Here is a 17,365-nt window from a genome sequence, read left to right as displayed (position 1 = left end):
ACTACTTTATGTTGTAGCAAAGTGCCATTTCTTCAGTGTTGTCACATTAAAAGATATAATCAAATATCTACAAAAATATGAGGGGTGTACTCACTTTTGTGAGATACTGTATGTGGGTGTGTGTGTGTGACGCTAATAGTGTCATCTTTTTGGGAATCAGAATATGCTCACCCTAATATATGCCTTTGTTTAAACCAGTAAAGGGGTTGAAACTGAAACAATCATGCTGAGCAGGCAAAGAGGATGTTTAAATGTCTACATGAGTTCCAAGTTAGGTGAACATGACATGAGCAGAGCATAAGGACAGCTAATGTACTTTGCATGGCACTGTAGCAGCTAAACCTACACAGTGATAGCTTAGCTGTGCCTCCCCTTGGCTAGAGGCACCAAACTAACCTAGTGTCTTGTTAGATAGACAAAAAGTTTTATATTTTATCATTCTGGTAGTCCTGCAAACAGTAATAACACACAAGGTAAGTTTTATGATAAATCCAACTTTTTGTCAAAATTTTCACATTTTTTAAGAAATTGACCAATAGTATGTTCCTGCAATATCGGAGGCTGCAGTTTCAGGACCGCATTTCTAGGACCCTAGTTTTTGGTGACGGCGCCACATACCGAATCCTAGGACCACATTTCTAGGACCCAATTTTGGAGAACCGAAAAAAGTGCAACCAAGTCAGTATTTCCACCAAATACTAACTACTTATAGTTTTAAAGGTTTATTACACTCAAATACTACTTTCTTTCTTGCAATTCAACTTGGCTGCTAAGAGCATTATGTTGAGCAATTTGTGTGACTAATTAGCATATTTAACTCATCAAGTAAAATAAAGAAGGAATCATATGCTATGGCCTTTTCAGTCACTAGATCTAAACCATATATTTTAAAGTACAGAGGCAAGACACAAGGATGACTCTGGGGGCAGACTCAAGACTGTGTATATTTTATAAAATAATAACAACTGAACACACACACACACAAAACCCATTTGTTCATCAGCTGCCACATGGACAGAACTTCTGCCTTCACCAACTCCTGAGAGAGAGAAAGATGGAGTGAGAGATAGAAGTGAATGAAATAAGGAACATTTACTTGAAAATGTTCAACGGTGTAATTTTAAATTTCATATTTAAAAGAGCTTAGTGACCACAGAGCACATGTATACACACACAAATTATATACCATACATATATAATTAATATTAATATATATATATATATATATATATATATATATATATATATATATATATATATATATATATATCAATCTTCATGCCAATTAATGTTCATATTACTGTTATTGTGTACTGTTCAAAGATTTGGAAAATTGTATTTTGATGATTTGGGAAGACTGTTTGTTGAAACTTTCATGTCAATAAAGCCCCTCTGAATTGAGGAAAAAAAGTGAATAGAGGTAGATGCAAGAAATCCAAATAGAAATAGCATGTTATTGACATTACTTTTCCTGACCCATAAAAATTTAAAGCTCAGATTGTAAAGTATTAGCAGCACTACCTACCAAAGGAATGTTCTCCCTTCTTTCCTCAATTGTTTGTGTATCCCTCTATTAAATTCCTTCACTTCACTGAAATAGTAAATGGAGAACATAATGACTTCTGAGTTAACAGGAATACTGTTAACGCTTAAAAAAAAGGATACATTGGACATTGTGTAAAAAAATTACATGTTCTACTCTTACCTGTGATGATAATCAAAGACAAATTCTGCAGCACAGCCAGGCTATATATGATTCTGTCAAAAGAAAATGATTCCTTTAAATAGGCAAGGGTCTGTACAAGAGCAGCACATAGTATAGTATACAGTAGGGTTTGAAAGTGCAGGATCAGGACCACTCACAAATACATTATATTGTTAGGCATACCTCTGGAAATAGAACACCACAGATGAACTGCACTTCAGATAAGATGCAGTACTGACTTCAGATAAGCAAAAAGGGTGTCCTGTTGTTCTTCACTGTCAAGACATATTATAGACATATTATAACTCAATTTGCATTTCCCAAGAGAAAGTTTGCAAACCTTACCTTCATGGAGAACTGTACGGTTGAAATGGCTCTCTAAATGGGTTTTGACTGTGCTCAGCTTTGTTGGGTGAAACAAAGCTGAACTTCAGAAAGTGCAGTGGAAGTCCTTGCAGTATGTGGTGCATTTCTTCAGTTCAGGCAAGGATCGCCCTTCTTGGATTGTTATGTGCCCAATTGGTCAAATTAAATATTTTAAGTTCATTTCATAAACATAAATAGACATAAATTAGGCCTAAGCCTAATGGTCAAGAATCTAACATTTTAATAGTCAATTATTATGCAGGCCTATGCATTTCTGACTATTAAAAATGTCAAATGTCTCATTCAACATTACAAAAACAATGTCAAAATGAAGAGACGTGCTGATAATGTATTGAAGGGTAAACAGGCAGTCAGCATTATTAACTTAACTTAATTACAATGGTAAAATAATGAGTATTAACAAGCTTTCAAAATGAAGACAGTAGCATTTAATGTAGCAGACACATCATATCGGCATGCTTTTATAATATTTTTAAGTTTAATGTGCTGGCTAGACTTTATTATCATAGTCATTAAGTCCACACACAGTTGGGACTTGCCAGTCGCATTACAGTTTCATTAAACGAATATGCTAACAGTTCATTTTACAGCATTATAAGCTAATATATGATGTTTCTATATAGTGCATTTAAGACTATAGTTAGCAACTCTGTCACTCGGTCGCTAGGTTAACTTTGCTGTCCAATTCAACGCATCACAATTGGTTTTTAATGTTAAACAAATAAAAACATTTTCACATTTGATACTCACACTGATTGTTGTCCATCTTCTATGTTGCCAGAAAAAATGCGGTCACTGGTCCTCTATTTCGGTAGGTGGCATTGTCACTAAAAACCTAGGGTCCTAGAAATGCGGTCCTAAAATGCAGCCTCCAGTACTGCACGATAATGCTACTGCAATGGTTCTCAATCGGGGGGGGGGGGGGGGGTGTTTTCAAGAAAAAAACACAGACGGGGCATTATTCGGGTACTCAGTGTATTAATATCGAATGTGCATTAATGGAAAAACTCTGCATTCCTACTCCCTCTGCATTTTCTTTTTGCTGGGGAAAGGCGGAGCTTAGCCTACCTTTTATCTAGCTGTCAGTGCAGACCAGTGTTGCCAAGCCAGCGACTTTTCAGACCCCTTTAGCAACAAACCTTTCCAAATGTGGCCAGTACTGTCCTGCAAAAGCGAGGTCTTGCTTTCCCGCTGCACTCACACCTCTCTCTGTGGCTGCTCTGTTCAGTGAGAGGCTGAGATTTAACAATGTCATGGATAACGTGACGTGCCCTTCGTCCCAATTTATATCATTCATATGCGAATGTTTTTAGAATGCAAGATGAATGTAATGCAACATGTTTTACATGTAAAATAGTACACGTTATTACAGCCTAGTTCTCTTGTTCAAAGTAGTTATAGTGTTTAGAAACATTTTTGATCATTCATGTTCCATACCTGTCCTTTATATAGTTTTATAAAATCATAAAAGTTATGAAAAGTAATAAAAAAAAAGGACAAACACAAAAGACAAAAAATCTGGGATGGGAGGTGCCACATGAAATTAGCCCTCACATGCAAGAAAATACATGCATGGATTTTCAGTCTATTTTATTCAGAAGTACACATTTTTAAAGGTCTTTTGATGGAGAAGAATCTGGGCTCAGCCCCGGATGATTAACAGTCCATCTAATGCCCCTGGCAAGTATTAACAATTTCAGTAGTTATGTTTTAACCATGTCTAATAATGGCTGTCATTTAGATTCTACCTCGAGGAGGAAAAAAGAAGCAATCTTTCAAACAGATAGGAAAAACATCATCGCGAGAGGTGTGTCCTTTAAGGTAAGCGATCAGCTGAGTGAACATACTATACTGTATGTGCACTCCTATTCATCTCTCTCGCTCTCTTTCTCTGTCTCTCTCACACACACACTTACATTTATTCAAATACTATAAGAACGATAACATTGTAGCGGTCCATGTAAATCCCCATGGTGTTTTCATTTTTAGAATTTAATTTCTAAAATGTTACTATAATAAATAAATTAATAAAAATTTCTAAAATGTTCCGATAAACAGTAAGCCAGAAACAGATCGCAGTAATATAGAAAGGCTCAAAATTGTGACCATTTTGGTCGTACATACTCCCGAAATTTAATCTGTGTGACCTCAAAATATATTTGAACATTTGTGCGAGTGCAAATAATTGTTGTGGTGCGACCAGTTTCATTTCTCTAAAAACCTTTGCTAATTACTGCACAGTATGTGCCTGATGTGAGCTGATACAGTGACTGGTACACCGTTCTATCCAACGTTACAAAACCAATTAAACTTCATCTTTACACTCTCAACTTTAACGCAGACTTTAGATTGGTCACTATTAGCTGCCAATCACTCCCTTTCACTGCCCTCCACTGTCACGTGACAGGGAGCTATCCAGCGCGCTGAAGAGAGGACGAAAAGAACACAGATTTCTTTTGTAATCCGCCTAAAGTTGGTGATGGCAATTATGTTTTGAGCATGGATCCACCAACGGAAAAGTAGGCTTAAAGCGTCATGAAACACTAAACTACTTTTTCTGAGATTTTAACAGAGGTGTTCTTATTGCACATCATAAAAGACAATCTTAGCATCCATTAATTTTAATTGTACGAGAAAACTGGTTCATTTTGAGCTTTATTCCGCTATTTTCATTTTCCAGGTTTAAAATCTCATCCTGTCACAGGCAGTGATGTGGCAATGTACTATAATACTTGGATGACGTGTCGGTGTCTCATAATTATTCATAAGACTGCATGTTCTTATCCTATGAGTAGATGTTGTCTCTTAATTATTCATGAGAGCATGTGGTGCTTTCCTACACATATGGTAGATGAGAGAGGTGTTCAAATCGGTCGCAAGTGTTTGTTTCAGTGGTGTAAGAGTTCAAGTGTGTTTATTTGGGAGAGCTATGAGAATTGGAGAAAGGTGGACTTCAGACTTGCTCATGAAAGCAGTTTGCATCTACACAATGATGCGGTAACAAGTCCTGAGGACTTTTCCATCCCTTCAAATGAGGCGTGTCTAATTTTTAACTGACAGATTTACTTGCCTTTTGCGCTAATTAAACTGCTTGAAACGCCTCAGACTGTCACGTGCAAAACTATACAGCGAGAGTCCGCGTTGAAGGGAAGAGCCTTTTCCCTTTTATTCGTGAAAAGCTTGAGCCTATTAGCTAGCTACCATTCCGACATTCTCGCATCCGCGCTGCCTCCGGCTCGAGGAAAACAACATAAAATATATTATAAACTGTACATACAATATATAATATAATATTAAAGCTCCGCTGGACATCCTATGTAAAATTATGCAACGAGAGTCCGTCTTGAAGGGAAGAGCCTTCTCCTTTTTATTCGTGAAAAGCTCGAGCCTATTAACTCAAGTACCATTCCAACACTCCTCCCATCTGCGCTGCCTCAGGTTTTGTTTGATGTTTTCCTCCATAGTCACGCCAGGGGCTAATGGTTCAAAGAGATAGGGCAGAGGACCTGCACTTCTATCTATCGTGTCTCCATTTAGCCCTGCGGATTCAGGAGGAGAGAAGTCCTCTGCCACATCTGCAAACTTTGTCACTATCCAAGTTTATTGTGTTTACAGTGTTCTTAAGGTTCACCCCGTCTTCCTCCCCGGCCTTTCCCTGCCACGCCCACTCCCCCTCCCTTCTTCCCACAGCCATCCACGCCCATTTAAGCTGCATTTTTCAAAAACATTCAGAGGTAGACTTGAGCTGAAAGAGGGAGGTTTCATGACCCTTTAAAGCCTGTTTCACACCTAACTTTAAAGAGTTAGGACCACCAGTGCTGCCAAGAAAAAAGTTAATTTCGAGCCCTGTATAAGTCAGTCATCTAACAGCATCATCATGGTAAACAAACGTGCACCGGTGACATGCATATAATTTAATATGAAGCGTCCGTAACGGTCTCGTTCATAACGCATTATTATGGTTGTTCAGAGCAAATAAGGGAGATGAGTTGTTGATCATAAATTAACATGGACATAATTTGGCTTTGTACAGAAAGTTTTGTACAGAAAGAAGGCTTTATACAGAAAGATGGCAAGTTAGCGCCTTGCATGGCAGCTCTGCTACCATTGGTGTGTGAGTGTGTGTGTGAATGGGTGAATGAGACACAGTGTAAAGCGCTTTGGATAAAAGCGCTATATAAGTGCAGATCATAGTAATTATTAGTATATGATATAAACTTAACCTTGAAAACGTTATGGAGGTGACACAGCAATGAAGCGTTGTGACTTCCTAAATATAGCCATTACAAATTCAAAAGGCACTCACACACACATACAGCACTGTTGAGTATATTTATTTCTCAGACATTTGTCCTTCTTTCTGCAAAATGCTTATTGTTAATATAAAGTTTAAAAAAAGAGGTTTTTGAACCCTCTTTTGAAAACATGAAATATGGCTGGTTGAAAATGTCATTTTAGTATTCGTGCACACCTCATAGGTGGTGGATAAACATGGCAATTTCCTTAAAATTTCTACTATAGCACATTAATGCAGTAAAATACCTACCTAAATGGACAATTTAAAAAGGGTTTTGTTCTTTTGTTAAGAACTATATTTTTTAAACGTAAGACTGACATTTGCATGTAATTGCAATTGCATGTAAATAAGTTATCACTCAAAAATACACAAAAAGTGCAGTATTTGTTTTCTCTCAAATAAAACGGGAGACGAGTCAATAGACATTAATCTGGAATGATTTACAAGTGTTTTGAACTCTTCCTTATTAACTAGTAAATTAAGAATATTTCATTAATATTCACTAAGGTGAGTTCATTAACATGAAGTAAATATACACCCACCCTCCACGTTAATAGGAACCCCTGTACATTTATACAGCTGTCCAATCAGCCAATAATATGGCAGCAGCAAAATGCATAAAATTATGCAGACAGAGGTCAAGTGCTTCAGTTAATTTTCACATCAAACTTTGGAATGGGGGGAAAAAACATGATCTCTGTGACTGTAAATTGTATGAATTGTGACTGTAAGCATGGCATGGTTGTTGGTATCAGATGAGCTGGTATGAGTATTTCAGAAATTGCTGATCTGCTGGGATTTTCCCAAACACAACAGTCTCTTGAGTTTACACAGAATGGTGCAAAAAAAAAAAAACACTGAGTGAGTGACAGTTCTGTGAGTGGAAGCGCCTTGTTGATAAGAGCAGTCAGAGCAAAACAGCCAGACTGGTTTGAGCTACCAGGAAGGATACAGTAACTCTTATAATCCCTTTTTACAACCGTGGTGAGCAGAAAAGCATTTCAGCATGCACAAAACATTGAACCTTGAGGTAGATAGGCTACAAAAGCAGAAGACCAGATTGGGTTTCACTCCTGTCAGCCAAGAACAAGAAACTGATGCTATCATGGGCACATGCTCACCCAAATTAAACAGTTGAAGATTAGAAAAAATATCACCTGGTCTTTTTCCAATTTACAACTGTCCAGTTTGGGTGAGTCTGTGCCACGTCATGATAGCCTCAGATTCTTGTTCTTAGTTGTCCCAGGTTGTCCCATTGGAAAAACCTGAAGACATGATATCCGATTTCTTTAGCTCGTCTTTTTCTTACTTCCAAGTTTTAGTCTGTTTGTATATATTAGTTTTTTTTTATTTATCATGCACTCTAGACTAGGAATGGAGAACCACGTGGAGAGAGCAGGTCGCTTCATGTACACACACGATCAGCTAGCTGCTAGTGCTACAAAGATCTGTGCTGCACTCCGGAATGTGGTTCAACATTCCTAAAGAACTGCTGAGACCATACAGAGGCTGCAGAGCTGAATCCAAATCAAAGGCGAAGAGGAGACAGTACAAGCCCTTCATTCCCTCCATCATCACGTTTGGTCTCTTGGAAATAAAATGGACGAGCTCAATGCACTGATCGGGACGCAGAGGGAGTATCAGGAGTGCAGTGTGATTTGTTTCACAACAGAACACTGGATCTCCTGTATGCAAGTGTGAAGGGGGCATATACTTCCTCTTCTCTGCCTCCACTGGGAAGGTCTGACCACAACCTGGTCATCTATTGTCGCAAGGCAGTTTATGAAAAAGAATAGCATAAGATGAGGGTCACAAGAGGCAGAGGAGATTCTGAAGATCTGCTTTGAGACTACAGACTGGGAAGTGATATGTGAACCAGCCGGGAAAGACATTAACAACATGACAGACTGCATAACAGATTATCGGTTTCTGGACAAACACTATAGTTCCTGTCAGGAGGGTGCAGTTTTTTCCTAATAACAACCCTGGATTACCCAGGACCTGAAGGAACTACTAACAAAAAGAAGCAGACTTTCAGGAAGATGGACAAGGAATAGATTAGGAGGGTGCAGAAGGAGTTAATGGTGAGACTGAGGGAGAACAAAGAAGCCTACAGAAGGAAGCTGGCAGGTAGGCTTCAGCAGAACACAAAGGAGGTGTGTGCTGGCATGAAGCAGATCACTGGCTTCAAGGCAAAATTACAACCGGCAGGGAACAATCTAGAAAGTGCCAATAAGCTGAGTTTGTTCTTCAATAAGTTCAGCACGACACCCTCCCACATCTCCTCCACTCCCTCACCCCGACTTCTTCCCCAACTCCCCCCCAAGATCAAGCATCTTTTCCCAGCCTGACATCCACACCAATTCTTCCCTGCTCATCTCAGAACCGTTCACCCCCCCCAATCACAGCCTTCTTCAGAGGACTCACACCTCTACCTTCCCAATTACCCAAATTAGCCATCCTCAAAGGAATCACTATTCTGGATCCCCTGCAGTTTGCCATATATATACACTGCAAAGGGCACTGTGCTCTCCCCTTTCTCTTCACCACGTACACCATAGCTTTTCAGTACAGGTCAGATCTCTGCCATCTTCAGAAATTTTCTGATGACTTGCTGGTGATCGTGTGCAAGGGATGGACAGGAAGAGGAGTAAAGGGACCTGGTCAACAACTTGGTGGAGTAGTGTGGCATGAACCATCTGCTCCTCAGTGTGGCCAAGACCAAGGAGATGGTGGTGGACTACAGGAGGAAGCAGACCACAACCAGCCCCATTACCATCATGGGTCAGGACGTTGAGCTGGTTGACACCTACAGATACCTTGGTCTCCATCTCAACAACAAGCTGGACTGGAAGGTCATCTCAGAAGGTGTGTACAAGAAAAGGATGAGCAGACTACTTTCTGAGGAAGCTAAGGAACTTTAATATTTGCAGCAAGATGTTAGAGATCATCTACCAGTCTGTGGTTGCAAGAGAAGTTTTCTTTGCAGTAGTATGCTGTGGAGGCAGCATTAGAACTGGAGATGCTGGCCAAGTCTTGGGCTGCTCTCTGGACAGTTTCAAGGTGGTGGTGGAAAAGAGGACACAACAACTATCAGTCATTTTTGACAATGAACAGCAAGTTCTCCATGACATATTAGTAGACATTCAGCTCCACTGTAGAAAGGACCGGTACAGGAGGTCGTTTGTACCAACTGCGATAACACTGTACAACAGCTCTTCACTGTGCTGGGACACTATCTGCACCGAGCCAGTCTTAGGATAAGCTCATTGGATGATAGCTGAAGTACCACCATCCATATGTAAAGGCACCACCACTTTACTTCAATGTTTTTCACACGGTTTACAATGTTGACAATTTTTGCACTGCACTGCCACTTTAATTGCACTCAAATACACACACAAATGTATATTTCTTCTTATTTTGTTTCATTTATAATGCTAAAATCACCCTTTGTATAAGGATATTAAGGGCTAGTATACAATGTAAGGATGTGAGCTCAATAGGGTGACCAAGAATCTTGCCTGTACCACACCAAGCAAAGTGGAGAAGAATTACCTACTTTGCTCATTATCAGAAGTGTCCAGTCTATCCTGTGTAATATTTTGAACTGGGTCTCGCTATTTTTATCACTGGTAAGGACATGTTGAGAATTCTCTGGTATTGATCTCCACATTAATTTCCACAGCTAAATCATGCTGCCATTGCCTTCTAGCTGCATTTGCACTGTTGGTTTTTTTTTTTGCAAGGGGTCTTTTTGGACAAATGTTTTGATAGAAAATCTCTAATTTCCAGGTATCTAAACAGATGGAAATTTGAAATAGCATATTTCCTTAATAGCTTAAAACGACAGCATAATTTTTCCATTGAAAAGCTTTAAAAATTGTATTATGCCTCTATTATACCATACCTTAAATGCCTTATTCGACCCGGTCAAATGCTTTTCCCGCGTCTAAAGCTACTACCCTACACTTTAAATTCCTTCTTTTAGCATAATGCATCACATTCAAAAGTCGTCTTACACTGTTAAATGAGTTCCTGTTCTTAATGAACCCAGTTTGATCTGATTTTACCAGAGAGGGAAGAATCAACTCTAATCTACGTGGCAATACCTTCATGAACATCTTGACATCTACGTTTAGCAATGAAATTGGGTGAAAAGAAGCTGGGCCCTCAGGGTCCTCAATTAAATATTTGCCTTATACAGTGCTGTGAAAAAGTATTTCTTCTTCTGATTTCTTCTTTTTTTTTTTGTTTATCTCTCATATTAAATAGTTTTAGATCTTCAAATGAAATACAACAAAGGCAACATGACTAAACACATAATACAGTTTTAAGATTCGGAATTCGATGGAGTAAGACGCGAAGTTGGAGGCTCCTGCTGATTTCGATTAAAATTGTAATTAATTTGCGCTTTTCGGTCATACAATATATTTTGACTTATTCTACTCTGTTTCCAAGTTTGCACTTTTAACTTTGTGGTACATTAAAATGTCTGGAAAGAACACGAAAACCCGTGGTAGCATTCAGACACGACTGAGGCCAAGTGTGCGCGCCGTGAGCGAGCCTCCGTCTCCCCTTGTATCCGCGTCGCCGAGCGGTGACCCTGACTTCGCCGCACTCAGGCTTGAGTTGCTGGCTTTACTGAGGAAGGACATCACCGATATTTTAAAAAAGGAGCTCCAGAAGCTCCAGGAGACCCTCAGGGGTGCGCTGTCTACTATCCAGCTTGACCTGCAGGCCGTGAAAACACAGCTGGCTAGTGATAAAGTTGCTACCGAGGCTACCATATCAACACTGAACGGTACTGTTGGGGAAATGGAGCATGCGCTCTCCGGTTGCACCGATGACATAGTTCATATGAAGACTACTATCGAGTCTCTCACTGCGACCATGACTCAATTAGAGAATAAATGTGAGGATTTGGAGTTGAGGTCACGGCGCAATAACGTTAGGATAGTGGGAGTTCCAAAGGGCACTGACACATGTACAACTGCTGCTGTAGCGGCCTTGTTAAAAGTGGCGTTTGGTCTGGAGAAGGAGCCAGTTTTGGACCGGTCCCACCGGCCCTTCAGCCGAAGCCCAAGCCTGGTAAACGACCACGAGCTATTGTGTGCAGATTCCACTATCACAGTGACTGTGTTGACATTTTACGCCATGCGAGAGAGATCCAGCGGATTAAAGTGAGGGATTTGACCATCTCCGTTTTCCCTGACTACACAGCCAAGACAGCCCGGGCCCGGGCCGCGTTTAACGAGGTTCGGCGTCAACTTCGTGGTATTGAGGGCGCTCGCTATGGAATACTTCACCCAGCTCGGCTTTGCATTACATATAACGGTGTTCAGAAGGACTTTACTTCAGCGGAGGAAGCAGGAGACTATGTTAAACTTTTGATATCGGGGTGAACTGCATCATCTACACAGCGGAGTCTTTTTTGCTATTCTATTATTTTTATTTTTTGCACTCGGCCTTCCAGCTCTACAGAATTCGGATTTTTATTGAAGATACTGTCGTTGCATTACTCCACCTAGATTTTGTGGACTTACTCCTCTTAAAATTTACTTCTGTATTAATGTGCTTCTCTGTTTTGATGCTCTGACTGGGTTAGAGTTTCTGTTTATTTAATTTTATTAGTGTTATCTCCTCTGCTTTACGTGCTACACTGTTATATTATTTGTTACAAGTCTTTAAAAGATAAGGACATTATTATTGTGTGCAGACTGTTTATCAGTCTTGGTAATTTTGTTGGTTAGTCCAGCTTACTCTCCGAGTTGTTTTCACATTGTGGACAACGTTCGGTTTTTGTAGGATAAACTGCTGTCTCATTTGTTTATGGAGACTTTGGGTGTGTGGGTGTTTGGAGGATTGTGAGAGTAAGCAGAACATGCCAATGCTTTGAAGGATGTAATGTTGTTTAATTGCGAATCTGTTTTTAGAGGATTTAAACCGAACATGTTGAACAAATTATATTATAGAATTCAGGCAATTTTACTGGGGTTATCTCATACAATGTAGCAAGTAATAATCTGGAAAGATCTTTGTAATATCACAGTCTAAAACTGGATTTAAAGAGAAGCAAATTAGTAAATGAATCACATGAAAATGAATCTCATGAAAATGAATCACATGTAAATGAATCATACGTAAATGAATCACATGAAAATGTATCACTTGAATATGAATCTCATGAATATGTATCACATGTAAATGAACCATATGAAAATGAATAAATAAATTAAAGACATAATACAGTTTTAAACTGAAGCAAAAAAAAGTTATCCAACACCCATGTGAAAAACTAATCGCCCCCTTAAACTCTGGTTGTGCCACCTTTAGCAGCAATAACTGCAACCAAACACTTCCGATAACTCTAGATCAGTGTTTCACCGCACTGTGGTGGAATTTTGGCCCACTCTTCTTTGCAGAACTGCTTTAGTTCAGCCACATTGGAGGATTTTCAAGAATGAAGTGCCCGATTAAGATCCTGCCATAGCATCTCAATTGGTTCAAGTAAGGACTTTGACTAGGCCACTGTAAAACGTTTTTTGAGCCATTCAGAGGTGGACTTGCATAATGAAGACTGGACATTCTCCTTTAGGATTTTCTGGTAGAGAGCAGAATTCATGTTTCCTTCAATTATTGCAAGTTGCCCAGGCCCCGAAGCAGCAGAGCATCCCCACACCATCACACTTCCACCAACATGCTTGACCGTAGGTATGATGTTCTTTTTTTTGGAATTCAGTGTTTGGTTTATGTCAGATGTAACGGGACCCCTGTCTTCCAAACAGTTCCACTTTCGACTCAGAACACACAGAACCACAGAACATTCTCCCAAAAGGTTTGCGTATCATCAAGGTGTGTTTTGACAAAATTCAGACGAGCCGTAATGTTCTTCTGAATTAGCAGTGGTTTTCCCCTTGCCATTCTTCCATGAATGCCATTTTTGCCCAATGTCTCTCTCAAGTTCAAATGGTTTTATTGTCATTTCAACCATATACAGCTGGTACAGTACACAGTGAAATGAAACAACGTTCCTCTAGGACCATGGTGATACATAAAACAACACACTAACCACATGAGACAACACAGAACTAAATAAGATTTACAAACATTCTACACAAAGTGCACGTGCAGATGTGTACTAAAAACACAGGACAGTACAATACTACTAAAACAGGTACAGTAAGTGACAGTGTAGCGCCGAACAGTAAGCAGTTTTAGTGTGGAAGTGTCTGATATAACAGGTAGTGCAGAAGATAGGTGCCAAGGAGTAACAATATCATTTTAAAATGGTATAAATGTAAACATAACATGCTATGACTTAGTATTCAGCAGATTAGCTTATGTTAAATATGGACATAGCAGTTGTTGTGGTAGCAGCCATGTAAAGTGTACAATAGTGACAATAAATTAAATACTATATTTTTATAATACAGTAGCAGCAAAAATGCAACAGAGTTCATGAAGGAATTTGCAAACATTGCAATGGGAGTGGGATGGTGTTCAGTTCAGAGTGTGTCTGTGTGTGTGTGTGTCTGTGTGTGTGTGTGTGTATGCATGTATGTCAGTCCAGTCTCTGAGTATTGAGGAGTCTGATAGATTGGAGGAAGAAGCTGTACACAGTCTGGTTGTGAGGGTCCGAATGCTTCGGTACCTTTTTCTAGACGGCAGGAGGGTGAAGAGTGTATGTGAGGGGTGTGTGGGGGTCATCCACAATGCTGGCGGCTTTGCGGATGCAGCGTGTGGTGTAAATATTTGTGATGGAGTGGAGAGAGACCCCGATGATCTTCTGAGCTGTCTTCATTATCCTCTGCAGGGTCTTGCGATTCAATGAGGTGCAATTTCTGAACCAGACAGTGATGCAGCTGCTCAGGATGCTCTCAAGAGTTCCTCTGTAGAACGTGGCGAGGATGAGGGGTTTGGAGATGGGCTTTCTTCAGCCTTCGCAGAAAGTAGAGATGCTGCTGGGCTTTCTTGGTCATGGAGCAGGTGTTGAGGGACCAGGTGAGGTTCTCAGGTGAACACCAAGGAATTTGGTGCTCTTGATGATCTCCACAGAGGAGCCATCGATGTTCTGCGGAGAGTGGTCGTTCTGTGCTCTCCTGAAGTCAACAACCATCTCTTTTGTTTTGTCCACATTCAGAGACAGTTTGTTGGCTGTGCACCAGTCCGCTAGCCGCTGTACCTCATGTCTGTATGCTGACTCGTCGTTCTTGCTGATGAGACCCACCACGGTTGTGTCATCAGCAAACATGATGTGATTGGAGCCGTGCATTGCTGCACAGTCATGAGTCAGCAGAGAGAACAGCAGTGGACTGAGCACACAGCCCTGAGGGGCCCCCGTGCTCAGTGTGGTGGTGCTGGAGATGTTGTTCCCGATCCTGACTGAAGGAGGTCTCCCAGTCAAGAAGTCCAGGATCCAGTTTCATAGATTTGGGGAATTAATAACTACAGGGACAAATACATTTTCACACAGGCCCAGTTGGTATTGGATAACTTTTTTGCTTCAATATATAACATTATCGTTTAAAAACTGTATTTTGCATTTGCTCAGGCTGCCTTTGTTTTTATCTTGGATTTTGTTTTAATTGCTGTAAAAGAAAAGCAATAGGTCCTTTTGGATCTGAGGCCTCAGAAGATCTGACAACACGTCCCAAATAGAGGACCAGAAGGACTCTATCCAAAAACATTCCCAAAACATATACCTGGACTTGCACTGCTACACAAGTGACAAAAAGGGTCAGACTGTTTCATCTTATACAACAAACAGGGAGTGGCATATGCCCTATATATTCATTTATAATGAATCATTTGATGAGCCGGGTTCTTTGAGGTAACAAAATAATTTCCCCAGACAGTATCCCAATCGATCACTATATTAAGTTTTCTCTCCTAGAAACCCATAACAGGAATATTTGAATATTGTTGTACCAGAAGTGATTTAAAGATTGTACTCACTAAACCCTTAGAAACCATATTAGAATCTATCCAATTTATCACAGGGTAAGGAGTGACCCTAGTGGACCAGGGTACTCCATAAGCTTTCAGCGCAGACCTCAAACTTACATACAAAAAAAGACAAAGTCCTGGGTGAGAGAATTCATCTTTCAGAATCTGAAAGGATTTTAGACCATTATCATTCTACAAATCTATTAGAGTATAAATACCACACTCAACCCAGCTTTTAGAAACAAACGGCTTATTACCGGTATAAAGATTACTATTATTCCAGAGGGGAGTAGAGTCACTATTTGAACATGAAGCTCCCATGATCTTTTCTGCCTCTTTCCAGATTTTAATGTAATTGGTCCAAAAATTTACCATGAGATATTCTTAGATTCTTAGATATTCCTGTAAAGGGTAAGTTCTGTAAATGCAAGGGGTAAGTAATATTAGCTTCTATGTCCTGCCATGACACAGAAGAGTCAGCATTGATCCAAGTCCTAAGAGGTCTCATTTGAAATGGTAAATAATAGGACCAAAAATCAGGTAGGGATACAGTGCCCTCCACTAACAGTGGGACACTTGGTAAATATGAGCAAAGAAGGCTGCGAAAAATTGCCAGTAGGAGGTGCCAGAGGTAACACTAAAAATGGTAAGTTTAACCTTGGAAGTATGCCCATTTTAATAGTGGCTATCCTACCAAGCCAAACAGAGCGGAGACCAGCACTGAAGATCACTCCTTTTCATGAAGAGATTAATAATTCCACTTGGATATACTTCAATTCAATTCAATTTTATTTGTATAGCGCTTTTTACAATAGACATTGTCTCAAAGCAGCTTTATAGAAATATATGAGACAATGAAGAAAAGATTCCAATTCCAAGATAAGTAAACTGCTCAGCAACCGGAATCATAATAGGTAATAATAATAAAAGTTTGATTTGTATAGCGCCTTTCCAGAACTAAGGACACCTCACAGTAAAAGACAACAATAATACAGTACAGTCGAACATACGGGTCATATGGACAGTAGACATTTGCCCAGTCCAGAACAAGAAACAATGCAGTTACATAGTTATAATAATCGTACAACGTTCAAATAACAATTTAGTATAACAGTCGAACATATATGGCCTGGATCTCTGATTTAGCAGCTAAATTAAGGGGCATAAGTACAGATTTACTCCAGTTGATTTTGTATCCAGTCTGTGATATTTGATACATACAGGTGCATCTCAAAAAATTACAATATCATGGAAAAGTTTTTTTTCTTCAGTAATTTAATTAAAAAAAGTGGAACTTTCATATATTGAATGCATAAATTAACATACTTTTCAGAAGGTCGACATTTCTGTATTATAAATTCTTTATTCTAATATTTTGAGATACTGGATTTTTGATTTCAATGAGCTGTAAGTTATAATCAAGATTAAAACAAAAAAAAGGCTTGAAATATTTCACTTTGTATAATGAGTCTACAATATATGAAAGTTCCACTTTTTTAATTAAATTAAGGGAAAAAGTTTACTTTTACACAATATTTCAATTTTTTTTAGATGCACCTGTATAACAAAATGTCATTGGTGTAAAGTAAAATTTTATGGGACGTATTCATACAGTTTATAGGAGCTATTGCAGAGCACTGCCTAATTGCTTGGGTGGAACCCTTGCTAACAAGGGTTAGATTCCATCTAACCCAGGGGCTTTATTACTACTCATGGAATCCAGGGCAGATTTTAGTTCCACAATTGTCAAAGGGCTGTCCAATAAGTTATGCTGAGCATCATTTATCGTATTTATTATATATATATATATATATATATATATATATATATATATATATATATATATATATATATATATATATATATATATATATATATGTGTGTGTGTGTGTGTGTATGTGTGTGTGTGTATATATGTGTATATATATATATATATATATATATATATATATATATATATATATATATATATATATATATACACACACACACACATTATATATATATATATATATATATATATATAT

At 39.0% G+C, this 17,365-nt stretch overlaps 1 protein-coding gene across 6 annotated transcripts in view; it reads right to left on the bottom strand.

Moving 5' to 3' along the window:
• The window catches only part of LOC128624249 (rho GTPase-activating protein 12), a 106,148-nt gene that overhangs the window by 48,031 nt on the left and 40,752 nt on the right, over positions 1 to 17,365 (bottom strand). The gene's annotated exons all lie outside the window — the stretch shown is intronic.

The sequence above is a fragment of the Ictalurus furcatus genome, chromosome 20, assembly GCF_023375685.1.
Source record: "Ictalurus furcatus strain D&B chromosome 20, Billie_1.0, whole genome shotgun sequence".
Classification (NCBI taxonomy): Eukaryota; Metazoa; Chordata; class Actinopteri; order Siluriformes; family Ictaluridae; genus Ictalurus; species Ictalurus furcatus.
This window is presented reverse-complemented; position numbering and strand designations above follow the sequence as displayed.